This window comes from Oncorhynchus gorbuscha, linkage group LG22 (assembly GCF_021184085.1).
Source record: "Oncorhynchus gorbuscha isolate QuinsamMale2020 ecotype Even-year linkage group LG22, OgorEven_v1.0, whole genome shotgun sequence".
NCBI classification, from domain to species: Eukaryota; Metazoa; Chordata; class Actinopteri; order Salmoniformes; family Salmonidae; genus Oncorhynchus; species Oncorhynchus gorbuscha.
This window is the reverse complement of record NC_060194.1, coordinates 41,067,937-41,084,427: the sequence shown is the minus strand read 5'-3', so window position 1 is coordinate 41,084,427 and position 16,491 is coordinate 41,067,937. Positions and strand designations below refer to the sequence as shown.

At 43.6% G+C, this 16,491-nt stretch overlaps 1 pseudogene; it reads left to right on the top strand.

Moving 5' to 3' along the window:
- Nucleotides 1–16,491, top strand: part of LOC124009447 — a 128,687-nt pseudogene that overhangs the window by 80,109 nt on the left and 32,087 nt on the right.

The following is a 16,491-nucleotide window of genomic DNA, read 5'->3' as shown; positions in this document are numbered from 1 at the left end:
AGTGTGTGTGTAACAGCGTGTAATAGTGTGTGTGTAACAGCGTGTAATAGTGTGTGTGTAACAGCGTGTAATAGTGTGTGTGTAACAGCGTGTAATAGTGTGTGTGTAACAGCGTGTAATAGTGTGTGTGTAACAGCGTGTAATAGTGTGTGTGTAACAGCGTGTAATAGTGTGTGTGTAACAGCGTGTAATAGTGTGTGTAACGGCGTGTAATAGTGTGTGTAACGGCGTGTAATAGTGTGTGTAACGGCGTGTAATAGTGTGTGTAACAGCGTGTAATAGTGTGTGTGTAACAGCGTGTAATAGTGTGTGTGTAACAGCGTGTAATAGTGTGTGTGTAACAGCGTGTGTGTAACAGCGTGTGTGTAATAGCGTGTGTGTAATAGCGTGTGTGTAATAGCGTGTGTGTAATAGCGTGTGTGTAATAGCGTGTGTGTAATAGCGTGTGTGTAATAGTGTGTGTGTAACAGCGTGTAATAGTGTGTGTGTAACAGCGTGTAATAGTGTGTGTGTAACAGCGTGTAATAGTGTGTGTGTAACAGCGTGTAATAGTGTGTGTGTAACAGCGTGTAATAGTGTGTGTGTAACAGCGTGTAATAGTGTGTGTGTAACAGCGTGTAACAGCGTGTAATAGTGTGTGTAACAGCGTGTAATAGTGTGTGTAATAGTGTGTGTAACAGCGTGTAATAGTGTTTGTAACAGCGTGTAATAGTATTTGTAACAGCGTGTAATAGTATTTGTAACAGCGTGTAACGGTGTGTGTAACAGTACCAGTCAAAAGTTTGGACATACCTACTCATTCAAGGGTTTTCATTTTTTACATTGTAGAATAATAGTGAAGACATCAAAACTATGAAATAACACATATGGAATCATGTAGTAACCAAAAGTGTTAAACAAATCAAAATATATTTTATATTTGAGTAGCCACACTTTGCCTTGATGCTTTGCACACTCTTGGCATTCTCTCAACCAGCTTCATGAGGTAGTCATCTGGAATGCATTTTAATTAACAGGTGTGCCTTGTTAATTTGTGTAATTTCTTTCCTTCTTAATACGTTTGAGCCAATCAGTTGTAAAAATAGGGACAAAGTGGTACACAGAAGCCTTATTTAGTAAAAGACCAAGTCCATATTATGACATGAACAGTTCAAATAAGCAAAGAAAAACGACAGCCCATCATTACTTTAAGACATTAAGGTCAGTCAATCCGGAAAATTTCAAGAACTTCTTCAAGTGCACTCGCAAAAACCATCAAGCGCTATGATGAAAATGGCTCTCATGAGGACCGCCACAGGAAAGGAATAACCAAAGTTACCTCTGCTGCAGAGGATAAGTTCATTAGAGTTAACTGCACCTCAGATTTCAGCCCAAATAAAGGCTTCAGAGTTCAAGTAACAGATACATCTCAACAACAATTGTTCAGAGGAGCCTGTGTGAATCAGGCCTTCATGGTCGATTTTCTGCAAAGAAACCACTACTAAAGGACACCAATAAGAAGGACTTGCTTGGGCCAAGAAACACGAACAATGGGCAATGGAAACCTGGAAATCTGTCCTTTGGTCTGGAGTCCAAATTTGAGATTTTTGGTTCCAACCGCCTTGTCTTTGAGACGCAGAGTAGGTGAATGGATGATCTATGCATTACATTTACATTTACATTTTCATTTAGTCTTATCCAGACCAAAGACTGTTGGCTACATATAACCAACAGCAAAAAACATGGATGTCTTTATATTGTTCCAAAGTAAATACCAAAGTATATACCAAAATATACCAAAATACCAAAGTAAAAAGAGTATACATGTGGTTCCCACCGTGAAGCATGGAGGTGGTGGTGTGGGGGTGCTTTACTGGTGACAGTGTAGGATTTTGTTTTTTACAATTCAAGGCACACTTAACCAGCATGACTACCACAGCATTCTGCAGCGATACGCCATCCCATCTGGTTTGCCCTTTGTCCCACTATCATTTGTTTTTCAACAGCACAACACCCCTCCAGGTTGTATGAGGGCTATTTGGCCAAGAAGGAGAGTGATGGATTGCTGCATCAGATAACCTGGCCTCCACAATCACCCAACCTCAACTCAATTGAGATGGTTTGGGATGAGTTGGACTACAGAGTGAAGGAAAAAAAGTGCTTAGCATATGTGGGAACTCCTTCAAAACTGTTGGAAAAGCCTTCCAGGTGATGCTGGTTGAGTGAATGCCAAGAGTGTGCAAAGCTGCCATCAAGGCAAATGTTGGCTACTTTGAAAAATCTAAAATATATTTAGATTTGTTTAACACTTTTTTTTTTGGTTATAACATGTGTTATTTCATAGTTTTGATGTCTTCACTATTCTACAATGTAGAAAATAGTAAAAATGAAGAAAAACCCTTGAATGAGTAGGTGTGTCTAATCTTTTGACTGGTACACAGTTACATACACTGTTACATACAGTATGTAAATCTGTAACAGTTGTCGTTTCTTTGGCTATGCTGGATTAAGTGATATGACATGCTATTCTATAAAATAATTTATCCGTAATTAATGTTACCTGATTGAGCTAATCATGTAAATGTAATTAACTAGTCGGGCACCACAAAATAATATTTATAGAGCTGTTATCTTCCGAATAAACTCTTAAAGACCTAGTAATATTTTACATCAATAGCAGTCAATATTAATCGTCACCTTAATTCAGTCTCATCTGAAAACCTTGGCTAACAAGTTGAATCAGCAATGCAAAATTGGGTTTAATTGTGTATTTACTAAATACCTAATTAATCACACAGAATTACATATACACAGAATGAATTATACCTTGATTACAAATTACGTCATAAAGGAAAACGTCCCTAGCGGGCGGAACAGATATGACAGACAGCTGTTTACACAAAAGAAAAGGGGCTGGGTTTGAATGAAAGAGTGAGGAACAAAGGGCAAAGCTGTGCTATCGTAAATACAGTATCTTATGCATTCTAAATTACCGCCCATTTGGAAAAGGAAAATGCAATAAATATTTACTCTGAGCTGCACTTCAGTAGGTTGGTGGTAGATGGAAGGCTGTGTTCACCAACCGAGTCCTTTGTCCCTTGAAGAATGTCTCTGCTGGTAAATTGAATACGTTGTAGTAACATCGTTGTGTGGTAGACGGGATACTCTGTCTGTTCCTTCTTAACCATCGTTTGCAGCGGCTGTTGCTAACTCAACAGCTAGGAGGTATCACTTCTGTCGTGAATAAGAGTTCAAAGTTCATACCATTCTCAACCAAAGCTCACGCTGATGTTGGCTTCGTTCTGTAGTTATTATCTGAACCATTCCGACATCGGGCCGTCGTCCTCACGTCCTTGGAACAGGAGGTTATATTGTCGTCAAGGGCTTATATAGGAAGGGAGAGGAGGGCGTGTTTGAAAAGTTTTATAGCCCATGTCCTTTCACAGGGGCGGCCACTGATTGAGCAGAGCCCCATCTTATGAAAACCCAAATCTCACATTTTCGAAGCTAAAATCACATTTCATCCCATCACGAATAATTTCATATTCAAACATTTAAATTGAACAACAATTCCATGTGAATCCGATAACTCTGTGTAGACTTTCCACTGTAGCGTTTGTCATCTTATCATTGATGAGAATGTCTCAGATGACAACAACCGAACTGACATCATATTCATTAAGTACCACCGCATATGTTCAATTGGTCGCATTACCAGAATATATTTCATTTCCCCCCACCTACTGATGTTCTGATGTTCCCAGAATCTCTATGTTAAACATCAGTAGAGTAGAGAGGGGGAAAGAGGCATTTATGGCTGTCATAAACCTATCCCCAGACCAACGTCATGACACAGTATATGTATCAGGATGTGTAATTCTGTATATATTTTACCTTTATTTTACTAGGCAAGTCAGTTAAGAACAAATTCTTATTTTCAATGACTGCCTAGGAACAGTGGGTTAACTGCCTGTTCAGGGGCAGAACGGCAGATTTGTACCTTGTCGGGGATTTGAACTTGCAACCTTTCGGTTACTAGTCCAATGCTCTAACCGCTAGGCTACCCTGCCACCATCCTGTAACAGGATGTGTAACAATATACTTAACAGTGTACGTAACAGTATGTGTAACAGGAAATGTGTAACAGTGTACACTACTATTCAAAGGTTTGGGGTCATTTATTTCTATTTTTTTTGTCCATTAAAATAACATCAAGTTGATCAGAAATACTGTGTAGACATTTAATGTTGTACATGACTATTGTAGCTGGAAATGGCAGATTTTTATGGAATATCTACATAGGCGTACAGAGGCCCATTATCAGCAACCATCACTCCTGTGTTTCAATGGCACGTTGTGTTAGCTAATCCAAGTTTCTAATTTTAAAAGGCTAATTGATCATTAGAAAACCCTATTGCAATTAGTTTAGCATAGCTGAATTGCTGATTTAAAGAAGCAATAAAACTGGCCTTCTTTACTAGTTGAGTATCTGGAGCATCAGCACTTGTGGGTGCAATTAAGGGCTCAAAGTGGCCAGAAACAAAACTTCTGATACTCATCATTCTGAGAAATGAAGGCTATTCCATGTGAGAAATTGCCAAGAAACCTTCTAGGCAGAGTTGCAAAGAAAAAGCCATATCTCAGACTGGAAAACAAGGACATTTCTAAGTGACCCCAAACGGTAGTGTATGTAACTGTGTGTGACAGTATATGTAACAGTGTATATAACTGTGTGTGTTCAGAGGATGGGAAAGGAGATGGAGATCCAGGCTCAGATGTCCATAGAGGAGAGGAAGCAGATCTCTTCAAGGGACGAGGCCTGGGAGTCGACAGGAAAGGGCGTGGCCAACAACTCTCCCCAGTACACTGTGACCGAACACATGGTCAAGAAAGGTTAGAACACGGATGGTCCATTTGTCTGATCATTTACTGTCCACTCACTTTATTTATTTTATTATTTATCCTTTTTTTTTCTCCCCAACTTCGTGGTTTCCAATTGGTATTTACAGTCGAGCCTCATCGCTGCAACTCTCGTATGGACTCGGGAGAGGCGAAGTTCGAGAGCCGTGCGTCCTCCGAAACACAACCCAGCCAAGCCTCGCTACTTCTTGACACATCGCCCGCTTAACCCGGAAGCCAGCCGCACCAATGTGTCGGAGGGAGCGTTGTACACCTGACGACCGTGTCAGCGTGCATTGTGCCCGTGTCAGCGTGCATTGTGCCAATTGTGCGCCGACCCATGGGTCTCCCGGTCACGGCTGGCTGTGACAGAGCCTGAACTTGAACCCAGAATCTCTAGTGGCACAGCTGGCACTGCGATGTCATGCCTTAGACCACTGCACCACTCGGGAGGCCTTCCTTATGTATTTGATGAGAATGTTGACTGGTTGTCCCTGTGAGCTTGGGGGGGGGTTCTCTAATTTCATTAGCAAATAATAACTGGTGAATTTGTTGATCTCTGAATGTATGATTTGAATTGGCTTACTAGTTATTGAAGCATATTATAAACTGGGGGGTTTGAGCCCTGAATGCTGATTGGCTGACAGCCATGGTATATCAGACCGTATACCATGGGTATGACAAAATATTTATTTTTGACTGCTCTAATTACGTTGGAAAATATATCACAGCTAACATTGATCTATTTAATCAATAAGGCATGAGGGGGATGGGTATATGGTCAATATACCACAGCTAAGGTAAGGTCACCAGGCACTCCGCTTTGCATCGTGTGTAAGAACAGCCCTTAGCCATGGTATATTGGCACTATACCACACCCCCTCGTGCCTTACTGCTTGAACATATCACTATTAGCTGTGTGGTGTTAAAAGAAGGCTACCCAGTTAGGTTATTCTGTCCTCTGTTTGTGTGTGATTGTGTTTACAGGTCTGACAGCCTCTTCCTCAGCCATCAGCCCTATCGTGTCTCCCGTCTCCACCAAACTCAAGAGCAGTGTGACTGGGTACAAACCTCAGGAGGGTCAGTCATACAGTCCACAAAGGATGCAGTGTAGAATTGCAAAATTCCCAGGTTTTCCAGAAATCTTGGTTGGAGGATTCATGGATTTCCTGCGTTTTCCATCCTGACTCAAGGAATCTTCCAACTGAGATTTTGGGAAAGTGACCAGAACTTTGCATCCCTAATCACATTTATTTGAAACGTACAATCACAACATGGCCTCACTGTATCTATCATGAATTCAACTCTGTCTAATCCACCAGAAATCGAAGCCAGACCAGAGAGGAACTTGGAGTCGGATAAGAAGCTGGATAAATTGGAGACCTTTTTGGGACGTCTGAACAGTAGAGGTTGGTGCTGACATTTTTCAGTTGTCTTTACCCACGCCATCGAGTTGCTAGCTGTTCAGTGGCGTCTCCGGCTAAGGGTTTTTCAAGAGTGTGTTTTGGAGACAATGAGATCAAATATGGAATACCAGCTTAGCTTGTGAGGAAGGAAGCTATACTGTTGTTCCAGTAGGAATTTGACCTTTGTGTTTCTGTCAGTGGCAGATCTTCAGGAGACCACTCTGACAGTGACTGAGAAGGCTGTGAAGGAGGTGATGAGGATGGACGATGAGCTCTTCTCCAAGTTCTTCAGTCACGTGGCTGATTTCCCACGCATGCCCAGCAGGATCGAGATCGACGATGACTTTGATGCCATCTTTGGCACTCAGGCACCAAAGTAAACAACAATTTCACCAAATAATGAAGTATTTGCAAAATTCTGGTTAGAATATTTCTGGAATCAGGTAAACCTTTGGTCAGAGATGACGTATGACATTGGATGTAGTTACATTGCATGGACTTTTACTGCGTCTCTCGCTATCTCTCGCTTCTCTCTCTCGCTTCTCTCGCCTCTCTCTCTCGCTGTCTCTCTCTCTTCTCTCTCTCGCTTCTCTCTCTCGCTGTCTCGCTTCTCTCTCGCTGTCTCGCTTCTCTCTCGCTGTCTCGCTTCTCTCTCGCTGTCTCGCTTCTCTCTCGCTGTCTCGCTTCTCTCTCGCTGTCTCGCTTCTCTCTCGCTGTCTCGCTCTCTCTCGCTGTCTCGCTCTCTCTCGCTGTCTCGCTCTCTCTCGCTGTCTCTGTCTCTGTCCCTCATTGACATGGCATGTTCATTATTACTTATATAGTCAAAGTATACATATAGGACAACAACAAAAAATATTTAAAAAATAATATATATATATAAATGATGGGACCAACAGCAATAATAATAGTAGTAGTGGACATGGGATTACCATTAACAACAACTACAACAACTATATTAATGAGAACCACAATACATTAATACAATAGTAGTAGACCAGTGTCAACATGACTGAGAAGACACATGACACGGTATGAAAGACCAGACAAAACGAGATTTGAAATATTATCGACATTACATTGCACTTTTCATTGGCTGTCCCTCAGGTTGTGGCAGGAGGACACATATTTGGCTGCCAAAACGGCACATTTTTGGCTTTTCACCCAATAAATATTAGATTTTTTTTCTTCATCTTTTATAGTTTCAAATTCTTTGTATTGATTTATAATTTTTGGAAAGAAATTCTCTTAGATCTGAGTATTTGTCAGTGTAATAGGAAATGCAGCTCTGTCTCTACCTTGGAGCAGAGTGAGCACAATCTGTCCTCTCTGGGCAGCCAGGTTTGTCTGTGACAACCGGTCTCTATAGCCAGACTGTCCTCTCTGGGCAGCCAGGTTTGTCTGTGACGACCGGTCTCTATAGCCAGACTGTGCTCACTGAGTCTGTACCTAGTCAGTGTTTTCCTCAGTTTTCTATCAGTCACAGTGGTCTGATAGTCTGCCACCATGTACTGTTTGTTTAGAGCCAAATAGCATTGAAGTTTACTTAGATTTTTTTTGTGGTGTCTTTCCAATAGGTGATATATTTTTCATTTTTGTTTTGTGATGATTTGGTTGGGCCAGATTTTCTGAGTGCTGTCCTGAGGCTCTATGGGGTTGGTTTGGGTTAGTGAACCGAGCCTCAGAACCAGCTGGCTGAGGGGACTCTTCTCTTGTTTAATCTCTTGACATTATAGAGCTGTGTGATGGAATGTTTTTGGGGTCACTTGTTTTTAGATGGTTGTAAAATGTGATGGGTCTTTCTTCTATTTGAATGAGGGGGTATTGGCCCAATTCTGCTCTACTTGCTTTATTTGGAGTTTTTCTTTGCACTTGCAATACAAACTTACGAAACTCTGCATGAAATATTTCAATTGGACGTTTGTCCCATTTGGTAGATTCATTGTTTGAGAGAGAGTGGACCCCATACTTCACTGCCATATAGAGTAATTGGTTCTATAACCGATTGGAAAATTTTAAGCCAGATTCTAATTGGAATTTTGATTTTAATGTTCCTTTTAATGGCATAGAATGCTCTTCTTGCTTTGTCTCTGAGCTCATTCACAGCCATGTGAAAGCTACCTGTGTTGCTGATATTTAGTCCTAGATATGTGTAATTTTTGGTGTGTTCTAATAGATTTCTGTCCAAATAGAATTTATATTTGTCATCCTGATTTCCAGACCTTTTTTTGGAATATCATTATATTATTTTAGGTTAACGGTCAGAGCCCAGGTCTGACAGAACCCGTGGTTAACGGTCAGAGCCCAGGTCTGACAGAACCCGTGGTTAACGGTCAGAGCCCAGGTCTGACAGAACCCGTGGTTAACGGTCAGAGCCCAGGTCTGACAGAACCCGTGGTTAACGGTCAGAGCCCAGGTCTGACAGAACCCGGTTAACAGAGCCCAGGTCTGACAGAACCCGTGGTTAACGGTCAGAGCCCAGGTCTGACAGAACCCGTGGTTAACGGTCAGAGCCCAGGTCTGACAGAACCCGTGGTTAACGGTCAGAGCCCAGGTCTAACAGAACCTGTGAAGACGATCTAGGTGCTGCTGTAACCCCTCTTTAGTGGGAGACGGCAGCACCATGTCATCTGCGTACAGCAGACACTTGATTTCAGTATTGTGTAGGGTGATACCAGGTGCTGTCGATTCTTCTAAAGTTTTTGCCAATTCATTAATGTAGATGTTAAATAGTGTTGGACTTATTGGGCAGCCCTTTTTCACTCCCCGTCCCTGAGAGAAGTCTTTGCTTGTTGCCAATTTTATCCGTACATTTGTTTTTAGTGTACATTGATTTAATAACATATGTTTTCCCTCCAATACCACTTTCTATTAGTTTATAAAAAAATACCTTCGTGCCAAATTGAATCAAATGCTTTCTTGAAATCTACAACACGAGTAGATGTTGCCTTTGTTTTGGTTTACTTGTTTGTCAGTTAGTGTGTAGGGTGTAAATGTGGTCTGTTGTACGATCATTTTTTAGAAATCCAATCTGGCTTCTGCTCAGGACGCTGTGTTCGTCAAGGAAATTATGTCGTCTGCTATTTATAATAATACAGAGAATTTTCCCCAAGTTGCTGTTAATGCAAATTCCTCTTATTTGGGTCAAATTTTTCTCAATTTTTGTAGATTGGTGTGATCAATCCCTGGTTCCAAATATCAGGGAAAATACATGCAGTGAGGATAATGAGGAAGAGTTTGAGTATAGCCAATTTGAATTTGTGGTCTGTATATTTGATCATTTCATTTAAAATACCATCAGCACCACAGGCCTTTTTGTTTTGGAGAGTGCATAGTTTTTCCAATAAAAACTTTCCAATAATTGGGGTATCCACAGGATTCTGATAGTCTTTGACTGCTGATTCAAGGATTTGTCATTTTTCTTATCTTTTTGTTTCGGGCTCTCTTTGTCCCTCTCTCTTTCTCGCTCTCTCTCTCTCTCACCTTCTGTCCCTCGCCCCGGCTCTTTCGCCTCTTTCCCTGTCCAGGTTGACCTCCGCCTTAGCGCAGCACAAACGGGCTGTGAGACCGTCTAGGAACGTCCAGTCGTCTAAGAACCCTCTGAAGATGCTGGCGTCCAGGGAGGACATCAGACACGAGTACACTGAGCAGAGACTCAACATCGGCCTCATAGAGAGCAAGAGGATGAGGGATGAGAAGTGTGAGTGTGTGTATGTTACATGTATGTGTGTTACATGTATTAGAGACTATTTCAAAGGTTTAGCTACATGCCATCAGAAGGCTTTATATGGAAATCTTATGCTTCTGTCATAGGAGCGTAAGAGTGCATTTATATTTAGGAGGTTTTACCTAAGTACAGAATCTGTGTGCACCCCTAATATTTGCACACACTACTCACTCCTCCTCCTGTGTGCTTTAGTGAATAAGAGTCCTCCTCCTGTGTGCTTTAGTGAATAAGAGTCCTCCTCCTGTGTGTTTTAGTGAATAAGAGTCCTCCTCCTGTGTGCTTTAGTGAATACTAGTACTCAGATGTACTCCGATGCTGGGCTGTCCAGTAAGGAGAACTCAAACAACGTGAGTCTGAGGAGCGTCAACATCTCCGAGCAGATGTCTAACAACAGCGCTGTGCCCTACAAGAACCTCATGTTGATTCAGGTCAAAGGTGAGATTCCTTCTGCGCTACTTACTTATAGTAAGGTTATAACGTTTGCAGAAATACTGGTTGAAAGATTCCATCTTATTCCATTGAATCTTCCAGGAATTTCTGGAAAACCTGAGAATTTTGTGAAAGTTACTGTATGTGTCTATAGTATCTTTCCCATTCATTCGACAAAGAGCTGTATATAGATAGTGTAGATATGTACTGATCAACAATGTTGATGTCCACTTTAAAACGTCTAACCAACTTTGGTTTTGGGGCAAGCTATCAGTTCAAAATCAGGATGTTGACATTGAGGTTGCTCAACGTCATAGTGAAAGCTAAACAGGACATTTTAGAGTGAACATATTCCCTAGGTTTTTCCTGAATGAGAACAGGTTCTGTTATTTCTGGAGGACTCTGTCATTGGACCAAATCAGTGGCCTTGTTGTTAGCATGTGCCCTGAGATTGGAAGGTTGGGGGTTCCATCCCTGGTAAGTGTCTGCGTCAGTCAGCCTGTCCAGAGGTGGACACTTTTACGTCAAGCTGCGTTACTATAGAAACAGGAGACGAGCTCCATTCTGTTTGTGACCAGGCTTACCTTACTGCGTACATTGAGGTAGAATGTTGCATCACATCAGAGGTTTTTCCTCTGGCGTCATTTATCCATCAGATAAGAGAGTGTCTCTGGGAGGGATGGAGGAGGAAATGGATTGGAGTTCGAAAGAGAGAGAGCATCATGGCGGGATGGTTAAAACATGCAGTTTACACGCATACATACAGTACTGTGCAAACGTTTTAGACTGGTGTGAAAAAATGCTGTAAAGTAAGAATACTTTCAAAATTAGACATTTTAATAGTTTATATTTACCAATTAACTAAATGCAAAGTGAGTGAACAGAAGAACAATCTACATCAAATCCATATTTGGTGTGATCACACTGACTTCAAAACAGCATCAATTTTTGTAGGTACACTTACAGAGAGTCAGGGATTTTGTAGGCATTTAGTCAGTTGTATGATTAAACAATTTTACCAAACAGGTGCTAATGATCATCAATTCAATATGTAGGTTGAAACACAATCATTAACAGAAACAGCTGTGAAGGAGGAATGCAACTGGGTGAGGGTGAGGGCCCTGTCAAATGTCATACACCATGGCAATACTGAGCACAGCAACAAGACTGCATCAGTAAGGTCTCTCTCATGCAGACATGTCAAGGCAGACAGGTGTTTCCAGATGTGCTGTCCAAGCTCTTTTGAAGAAGCACAAAGAAACGGGCAACGTTGAGGACCGTGGACACAGTGGTCGGCCAAGGAAACTTACTGCAGCAGACGAGACACATCATGTTTACTTCCCTTCGCAATCAGAAGATGTCCAGCAGTGCCATCAGCTCAGCATTGGCAGAAAACAGTGGGACCCTGGTACACCCATCTACTGTCTGGAGAAGTCTGGTCAGAAGCCTTCATGGAAAACTTGCGGCCAAAAAGCCATACATCCGACGTGGAAACAAGGCCAAACGACTCAACTATGCACGGAAACGCAGGAACTGGGGTGCAGAAAAATGGCAGCAGATGCTCTGGACTGATGAGTCAAAATTTGTAATATTTGGCTGTAGCAGAAGACAGTTTGTTTGCCGAAGGGCTGGAGAGCGGTACACGAATGAGTGTCTGCAGGCAACAGTGAAGCATGGTGGAGGTTCCTTGCAAGTTTGGGGCTGTATTTCTACAAATGGAGTTGGTGATTTGGTCAGAATGAATGGTCTCTTCAATGCTGAGAAGTACATGCAGATACTTATCCATCAAGCAATACCATCAGGGAGGCATCTTATTGGCCCCAAATGTATTCTGCATGACAACGACCCCAAGCATACAGCAAAAGTAATTAAGAACGAACTTCAGCGTAAAGAATACCAAGGAGTCCTGGAAGTGATGGTATGGCCCCCCACAGAGCCCTTGATCTCAACATCATCGAGTCTGTCTGGGATTACATGAAGAGAGAAGCACCTGAGGCTGCCTAAATACACAGGAAAAACTGTGGTTAGTTCTCCAAGATGTTTGGGCAAACCTACCTGCCGAGTTCCTTCAAACTGTGTATAAGTGTACCTACTAGAATTGATGCTGTTTTGAAGCCAAAGGCTGGTAACACCAAATAATGATTTGATGTAGATGTTTCTTCTGTTCACTCACTTTGCATTTAGGCCAGCCCATATAATCTATTAACATGTCTATTTTTGAAAGCATTATTATTTTACAGCATTTTTGCACACCTAGACTAGACTAATCCAGCCAAGGACAGCAGACTAAACTGACCAGAGGTCCTTCTAGGCACTTACCATTGTGAGGGAACCATGATGTATTCACCTTAATTGTTGGATACGTAGCAATTATTTACTTAACGAACAGTAAGTAAGATATTTCTGTCCTGCTAATGCTGTGTTTTATGGTCTCCACTGCGCTCTCCAGCTAGCCTGGGTGTTGAGGACATGGCTTCTACGAGAGAGAGCTTGAAGCTGACAATTGATTGATGTCTGTTATTAAAAGCTGGCATTCTATATATATGTGTGTGTGTGTGTGTGTGTGTGTGTGTGTGTGTGTGTGTGTGTGTGTGTGTGTGTGTGTGTGTGTGTGTGTGTGTGTGTGTGTGTGTGTGTGTGTGTGTGAGACTGGCTTATGGGAAAGTCAGACTAACCGTCAGTCAACACTGTTGGCCTGACGGTCTCATTATTGCAATAATTAATCAATAATAAATAAAGATGATTGTTTGAAGAAATGACCAAGTCTCTCAGTACTGAATTTCCACAACACTGCCAAGTTAAGCATATGACACTCAAAGACATTTGCTATGCCCGTTTGACTTGCTGCTATGCCCGGTTGACTTGCTGCTATGCCCGGTTGACTTGCTGCTATGCCCGGTTGACTTGCTGCTATGCCCGGTTGACTTGCTGCTATGCCCGGTTGACTTGCTGCTATGCCCGGTTGACTTGCTGCTATGCCCGTTTGACTTGCTGCTATGCCCGTTTGTTTGCCTTATTGATGCACTAGCCATATATTTAGGCAGATCAATTATTTTTACTTATGTTTTATACAGTATGATATATTTATGTGTATTTCTGCATATGTACCAACATGTTCAAATAAACCTACACCTATCACCCAGTGAGCCGTCAGCACACTCTTCTCATATAGTTTCTCGCTGTCTCTATCCTATCCAACAAAATACTCTTAAAAATGTTCTGTAGCTTCACTCTTCTCTCTCTATCACCCAGGCCGCCGTCACGTTCAGACCAGACTAGTGGAGCCCAGAGCCTCAGCCCTGAACAGTGGAGACTGTTTCCTGTTGGTTACTCCTCAGCACTGTTTTGTCTGGATGGGAGAGTTTGCTAACGTTATAGAGAAAGCCAAAGTGAGTCCCCCGCCGTGTGTGTGTGTGTGTGTGTGTGTGTGGGGCTTTGGTGAAATCCATAGTGAATCCCCATCTCCCTGTGCCAGACTGCGTCAGCATAGGGAGCTATGGGCCCTGGTCAAAAGTAATGCAGTTTATAGGGAATAGGGAGCTATGGGCCCTGGTCAAAAGTAATGCAGTTTATAGGGAATAGGGAGCTATGGGCCCTGGTCAAAAGTAATGCAGTTTATAGGGAATAGGGAGCGATTTAGGGGCTCAGCCACATACTGTTGAGATGTTCTGCTCTCTCATTGCAGCAGAGAGCTGTGCCATCTGTTCTTACAGCAGCTTTTATTCCCCATGAAACCTGTCCTGTTTGTGTACAGTAGACAGTTTCAAACAAACAGACTTTAGCTTGATTCGCCCAGGCTGCTAAGCTTGATTCGCCCAGGCTACTAAGCTTGATTCGCCCAGGCTGCTAAGCTTGATTCGCCCAGGCTACTAAGCTTGATTCGCCCAGGCTACTAAGCTTGATTCGCCCAGGCTACTAAGCTTGATTCGCCCAGGCTACTAAGCTTGATTCGCCCAGGCTACTAAGCTTGATTCGCCCAGGCTACTAAGCTTGATTCGCCCAGGCTACTAAGCTTGATTCGCCCAGGCTACTAAGCTTGATTCGCCCAGGCTACTAAGCTTGATTCGCCCAGGCTACTAAGCTTGATTCGCCCAGGCTACTAAGCTTGATTCGCCCAGGCTACTTAGTTTTTCCTCAGTCCTTGTATTTGTTTCACTAGCTCTAGTATTTAACTGATATCATTAGGAAGACATTGAACTACAGTATGGAGACCCTTGACCTGTCAAGGTGAATGCTGACTCATCATTACAGCTTACAGTACTGCTGGTAGAACACAACAAGCAGGCTCTGACATTGTAACCTCCTACAAACAATCAGTCTGGTAATTACGAGGCTGTTGACATTGGTCATTGCAAGTAAATCTAAAGCCTAATCCCCTTACAAGGCTGACACAATTCCTATTCTACTGTATTTATAATATTGACTTGTGTATTTCAGGTAGTGACATTGTCTCTGTGTTTGTGTGTATGTCTCGTACTGTAGGCCTCTGAGCTGGCCATGTGTATCCAGACTAAGAGGGACCTTGGCTGCAGAGCGAGCCAGATCCAGACCATCGAGGAGGGGGTCAACCCCCAGAACCATGCAGCCACAGAGTTCTGGAAGACCCTGAGAGGGCAGCAGACCTACCAGTGTAAGTAGTGGTCGTAGCGGCAGTGGTGGTAGCGGCAGTGGTGGTAGCGGCAGTGGTGGTAGTAGCAGTGGTGGTAGTAGCAGTGGTGGTAGTAGCAGTGGTGGTAGTAGCAGTAGTGGTGGTAGCAGTAGTGGTGGTAGCAGTAGTGGTGGTAGCAGTAGTGGTGGTAGCGGTAGTGGTGGTAGCGGTAGTGGTGGTAGCGGTAGTGGTGGTAGCGGTAGTGGTGGTAGCGGTCGCGGTGGTAGCGGTCGTGGTGGTAGCGGTCGTGGTGGTAGCGGTCGTGGCGGTAGCGGTGGTAGCGGTAGTGGTGGTAGCGGTAGTGGCGGTAGCGGTAGTGGCGGCGGTAGTGGCGCAGCAGTAGCGGTAGTAGCGGTAGGCGGTGGCGGTAGTAGAGGTAGCAGCAGTAGCGGTAGTAGAGGTAGCAGCAGTAGCGGTAGTAGAGGTAGCAGCAGTAGCGGTAGTAGAGGTAGCAGTAGCGGTAGTAGAGGTAGCAGTAGCGGTAGTAGAGGTAGCAGTAGCGGTAGTAGAGGTAGCAGTAGCGGTAGTAGAGGTAGTAGTAGAGGTAGCAGTAGCGGTAGTAGCAGTAGCAGTAGCAGTAGCGGTAGTAGAGGTAGCAGTAGCGGTAGTAGAGGTAGCGGTAGTAGTAGTAGCGGTAGTAGAGGTAGCGGTAGTAGAGGTAGCGGTAGTAGAGGTAGCGGTAGTAGAGGTAGCGGTAGTAGAGGTAGCGGTAGTAGAGGTAGCGGTAGTAGAGGTAGCGGTAGTAGAGGTAGCGGTAGTAGAGCAGTAGCGGTAGTAGAGGTAGCGGTAGTAGAGGTAGCGGTAGTAGAGGTAGCGGTAGTAGAGGTAGCGGTAGTAGAGGTAGCGGTAGTAGAGGTAGCGGTAGTAGAGGTAGTAGGTAGAGCGGTAGTAGCGGTAGTAGAGGTAGCAGCGGTAGTAGCGGTAGTAGAGGTAGTAGCGGTAGCAGCGGTAGTAGAGGTAGCGGTAGCGGTAGTAGAGGTAGCAGCGGTAGCAGCGGTAGCGGTAGTAGAGGTAGCGGTAGTAGAGGTAGCGATAGTAGAGGTAGCGGTAGTAGAGAGGTAGCGGTAGCGGTAGAGAGGTAGCGTAGCGGTAGTAGAGGTAGAGGTAGTGGTAGTAGAGGTAGTAGAGGTAGCAGTAGAGGTAGCGGTAGCGGTAGTAGAGGTAGCAGTAGCGCTGAGTAGATGGTAGCGGTAGTAGAGGTAGCGGTAGCGGTAATGTGATAGCGGTAGCGGTAGTAGAGATAGCGATAGCGATAGTAGCGATAGCGGTAGTAGAGGTAGTAGATGGCGGTAGCAGGTAGCGGTAGTAGAGGTAGCAGCAGTAGCGGTAGTAGAGGTAGCGGTAGCGGTAGTAGCGAGTAGTAGCGGTAGCGGTAGTAGAGGTAGCAGTAGCGGTAGTAGAGGTAG